Here is a 5,000-nt window from a genome sequence, read left to right on the forward strand (position 1 = left end):
AGGTTTAGGGTTAGGGTTAGGGTTAGGGATAGATTTGGGGTTAGGTTTAGGTTTATTTTTAGATTTAGGTTTTAGGGTTTAAGGTTTATGGTTTAGGATTTTTTAAGGTTTAGGGTGGATTAGGTTTAGGGTTTAGAGTTTAGTGTTATGGTTAAGGTTAAGGTTAGGGTTAGGGTTAGGGTTAGGGTTAGGGTTAGGGTTAGGGTTAGTGTTACGGTTAGGGTTAGGGTTAGGGTTACGGTTAGGGTTAGGTTTAGGGTTAGGGTAAGGGTTATGATTATGTTTATTGTTAGGTTTAGGGTTAGGGTTAGGGTTAAGGTTAGGTTTAGGGTTAGGGTTAGGTTTATGGTTAGGCTTAAGGTTAGGGTTAGTTTTAGGGTTAGGGTTACGGTTAGGGTTAGGTTTAGGGTTAGGGTTAGGTTTAGGGTTAGGGTTAGGTTTGTTAGGTTCAGGGTTTAGTGTTTAGGGTCTAAGGTTTTGGGTTTAGGATTGTTTAAGGTTTAGGGTAGATTAGGTTTAGGGTTTAGAGTTTAGTGTTAAGGTAAGGGTTAGGTTTAGGGTTTAGGGTTTAGTGTTCCGATTAGGGTTAGGGTTAGGGTTATGTTTAGGGTTACGTTTAGTGTCATGGATATTGTTAGGTTTAGGGTTTAGGGTTTAGGGTAAAGGTTTAGGATTTAGGATTATTTAAGGTTTAGGTAGGATTATTTTTAGGGTTTAGAGTTTTGTGTTTGGGATATGGTTTGGGTTAGGTTTAGGGTTTAGGGATTACTGTTAGGGTTAGGGTTAGGGTTAGGGTTAAAGTTAGTGTTAGGTTATGGTTAGGGTTAGGGTTAGGTTTAGGTTTATTGTTATGATTAGGGTTAGAGTTAGGATTAGGGTTAGGGTTAGGGTTAGGGTTAGGGTCAGGTTTAGGGTTAGGGTTAGGGTTAGGATTAGGTTTAGTGTTAGGGTTAGGTTTAGGGTTAGGATTAGGGTTAGGGTTAGGTTTAGTGTTAGGGTTACGTTTAGGGTTAGTGTTAGGGTTAGGATTAGGGTTAGGGTTATGGTAATTGTTAGGTTTAGGGTTTAAGGTTTAGGGTTTAGGATTGTTTAAGTTTTATCGTAACTTAAATTTAGGGTTTACAATTTAGTGTTAGGGTTATGGTTAGTGTTAGGGTTAGGGTTAGGGTTAGGTTTAGGGTTCAGGGTTTAGGGTTTAGGATTGTTTAAGGTTTAGGGTAGATTATGTTTAGGATTTAAAGTTTAGTTTTAGGGTTAGGGTTAGGTTTAGGGTTTAGGGTTTAGTGTTAGGGTTAGGGTTAGGGTTAAAGTTAGGGTTAGGGTAAGGGTTAGGATTAGGTTTAGGGTTAGGGTTAGGGTTAGGGTTAGGGTTAGGGTTAGGATTAGGGTTAGGGTTAGGATTAGGGTAAGGGTTAGGGTTTAGGGTTAGGGTTATGGTTATTGTTAGGTTTAGGGTTTAGGGTTTAGTGTTTAGGGTTTAAGGTTTAGGGATTAGGATTGTTTAAGCTTTAGGGTGGTTTAGGTTAAGGGTTTAGGGTTTAGAGTTTATGATTGTTTAAGGTTTAGGGTTGTTTAGGGTATAGTGTTTAGGGTTAAAAGTTTAGGGTTGTTTAGGGTTTAGTGTTTAGGGTTTAGGGTTGTTTAAGGTTTAGTGTTTAAGGTTTAGGTTTTAGGGTTGTTTTGGGTTTAGTGTTTAGTGTTGTTTAGGGTATAGTGTTAATGGTTTAGGGTTTAGGGTTATTTAGGGTTTAGTGTTTAAGGTTTAGGGTATAGGGTTTTTTAGGGTTTAGTCTTTAGGGTTGTTTATGGTTTAGTGATTAGGGTTGTTAAGTGTTGTTTAGAGGTTAGTGTTTAGGGTTATTCAGGATTTATGATTTAGGGTTGTTCAGGGTTTAGGATTTATGGTTGTTCAGGGTTTAGGATTTAGGGATTAAGGTTAAGGGGTTAGGGTTAGGGTTAAGGTTAGGGTTAGGGTTAGGGTTAGGGTTAGGGTTAGGGTTAGGGTTAGGGTTAAGGTTAGGGTTAGGGTTAGGGTTAGGGTTAGGATTATGGTTAGTGTTAGGATTAGGATTAGGGTTAGGGTCAGGGTTAGGTTTAGGGTTAGGGTTAGGGTTAGGGTTAGATTTAGGGTCAGGTTTAGGTTAATTGTTAGATTTAGGGTTTAGGGTTTAAGGTTTATGGTTTAGGATTGTTATGGTTTATGGTGGATTAGTTTTAGTGTATAGAGTTTAGTGTTATGGTTACGGTTAGTGTTAGGGTTAGGGTTAGGGTTAGGTTTAGGGTTAGGGTAATAGATAGGGTTAGAGTTAGGGTTAGGGTTAGGGTAAGGGTTAGGGGTTAGTGTTAGGGTTTGGGTTAGGGTTAGGTTTAGGGTTAGAGGTTAGGGTTAGTGTTAGTGTTAGGGTTATTATTAGGGTGTTAGGTTTAAGTTTAGGAATAGTGTTAGGGTTAGAATTAGAAATAGGTTTAGTGTTAGGATTAGGGTCAGGGTTAGGTTTAGGGTTAGGGTTAGGGTTACGGTTAGGGTTAGGGTCAGGGAGGGTTTAGGGCTAGGGTTAGGGTTAGGGTTAAATTTAGGGTTAGGTTTAGGTTTATTGTTAGATTTAGGATTTAGGGTCTAAGGTTTATGGTTTAGGATTGTTTAAGGTTTAGGGTGGATTAGGTTTAGGGTTTAGACTTTAGTGTTATGGTTACGGTTAGGGTTAGGGTTAGGGTTAGGGTTAGGATTAGGGTTAAGGTTATGGTTAGGATTAGGTTTAGGGTTAGGGTTAGGGTTAGGATTAGGGTTAGGGTTAGGTTTAGGGTTAGGGTTAGGATTAGGGTTAGGGTTAGGGTTAGGGTTAAGGTAAGGGTTTGGGGTTAGGGTTAGGGTTATGGTTATTGTTAGGTTTAGGGTTTAGGGTTTAGTGTTTAGGGTTTATGGTTTAGGGTTTAGGATTGTTTAAGATTTAGGGTGGTTTAGGTTAAGGGTTTAGGGTTTAGAGTTTAGGATTGTTTAAGGTTTAGGGTTGTTTAGGGTATAGTGTTTAGGGTTAAAATTTTAGGGTTGTTTAGGGTTTAGTGTTTAGGGTTTAGGGTTGTTTAAGGTTTAGTGTTTAAGGTTTAGGTTTTAGGGTTGTTTTGGGTTTAGTGTTTAGTGTTATTTAGGGTATAGTGTTAATGGTTTAGGGTTTAGGGTTATTTAGGGTTTAGTGTTTAAGGTTTAGGGTATAGGGTTGTTTAGGGTTTAGTGTTTAGGGTTGTTTATGGTTTAGTGATTAGGGTTGTTTAGGGTTGTTTAGAGGTTAGTGTTTAGGGTTATTCAGGGTTTATGATTTAGGGTTGTTCAGGGTTTAGGATTTATGGTTGTTCAGGGTTTAGGATTTAGGGATTAAGGTTAAAGGGTTAAGGTTAGGGTTAGGGTTAGGGTTAGGGTTCGGGTTAGGGTTAGAGTTAGGGTTAGAGTTAAGGTTATGGGGTTATGTTAGGCTTAAGGTTAGGGTTAGGGTTATGGGGTTAAGGTTAGGGTTGGGGTTAGGGTTAGGTTTAGGTTTAGGGTTAGGGTTAGGGTTATGGTTATTCTTAGATTTATGGTTTAAAATTTAGGGTTTATGGTTTAAGGTTTAGGGTTTAGGATTGTTTAAGTTTTAGGGTGGTTTACGTTTAGGGTATAGGGTTTAGCGTTTAAGATTGTTTAATGTTTAGGGTTGTTTAGGTTTTAGCGTTTAGAGTTTTTTAGGGTTTTTTATGGTTGTTTATGATTTAGTGTTTAGGCTTGTTCAGGATTTATGATTTAGGATATTTTAAGGTTTAGGGTTTAAGGTTGTATAGTGTTTTAGGGTTTAGGGTATAATGTTTAGGGTTAAGGGTTTAGGATTGTTTAGGGTATAGTGTTAATGGTTTTAGGGTTTAGGCTTGTTTAGGGTTTAGTGTTTAGTGTTTAGGGTTTAGGGTTTTTTAGCGTTTAGTGTTTATAGTTTAGGGTTTAGGGTGCTTTTGGAATTAGTGTTTAGGGTTTTTCGGGGTTTAGAGTTTAGGATTTAGGGTGTTAGGGTTAGTGTTAGGGTTAGGTTTAGGGTTAAGGTTAGGGTTAGGGTGAGGGTTAAGGTTAGGTTTAGGGTTAAGGTTAGTGTTAGTGTTAGAATAAGGGTTAGGGTTAGGGATAGGGATAGGGTTAGGGTTAGGGTTAGGGTTAAGGTTAGGGTTAGGGTTAGGGTTAGGGTTAGGGGTTTGGGTTAGGGTTAGTGTTAGGGGTTAGGGGTTAGTGTTAGGGTTAGGGTTAAGATTAGGGTTAGGGTTAGGTTTAGTGTTAGGGTTATTATTAGGGGGTTAGGTTTTAGTTTAGGATTAGTGTTAGGGTTAGAATTAGAAATAGGGTTAGTGTTAGGATTAGGGTCAGGGTTAGGTTTAGAAATATGGTTAGGGTTAGGGTTAAGGGTAGGGTTAGGGTTAGGGTTAGATTTAAAGTTTAGGGTTTAGTGTTAGGATTAGGGACAGTGTGAGGTTTAGTGTTAGGTTTAGGGTTAGGGTTAGGGTTAGTTTTTGGGTTATGATTAGTGTTAGGATTAGGATTAGGGTTAGGGTCAGGTTTATGTTTAGGGTTAGGGTTAGGGTTAGGGTTAGGGTTAGGGTTAGGGGTTAGGGTTAGTGTTATGGTTAGGGTTATTATTAGGGGGTTAGGTTTAAGTTTAGGATTAGTGTTAGGGTTAGAATTAGAAATAGGTTTAGTGTTAGGATTAATGTCAGGGTTAGGTTTAGGCTTAGGGTTAGGGTTAGGGTTAGGGTCAGGGAGGGTTTAGGGTTAGGATTAGATTTAGGGTTAGGTTTAGGTTTATTGTTTGATTTAGGGTTTAGGGTCTACGGTTTATGGTTTAGGATTGTTTAAGGTTTAGGGTGGATTAGGTTTAGGGTTTAGAGTTTAGTGTTATAATTACGGTTAGGGTTAGGGTTAGGGTTAGGGTTAGGATTAGGGTTAAGTTTAGGGTTAGGGTTAGGTTTAGGGTTAGGGTTAGGGTTAGGGT

This window comes from Micromys minutus (assembly GCF_963924665.1).
Source record: "Micromys minutus genome assembly, chromosome: 11".
NCBI lineage: Eukaryota > Metazoa > Chordata > Mammalia > Rodentia > Muridae > Micromys > Micromys minutus.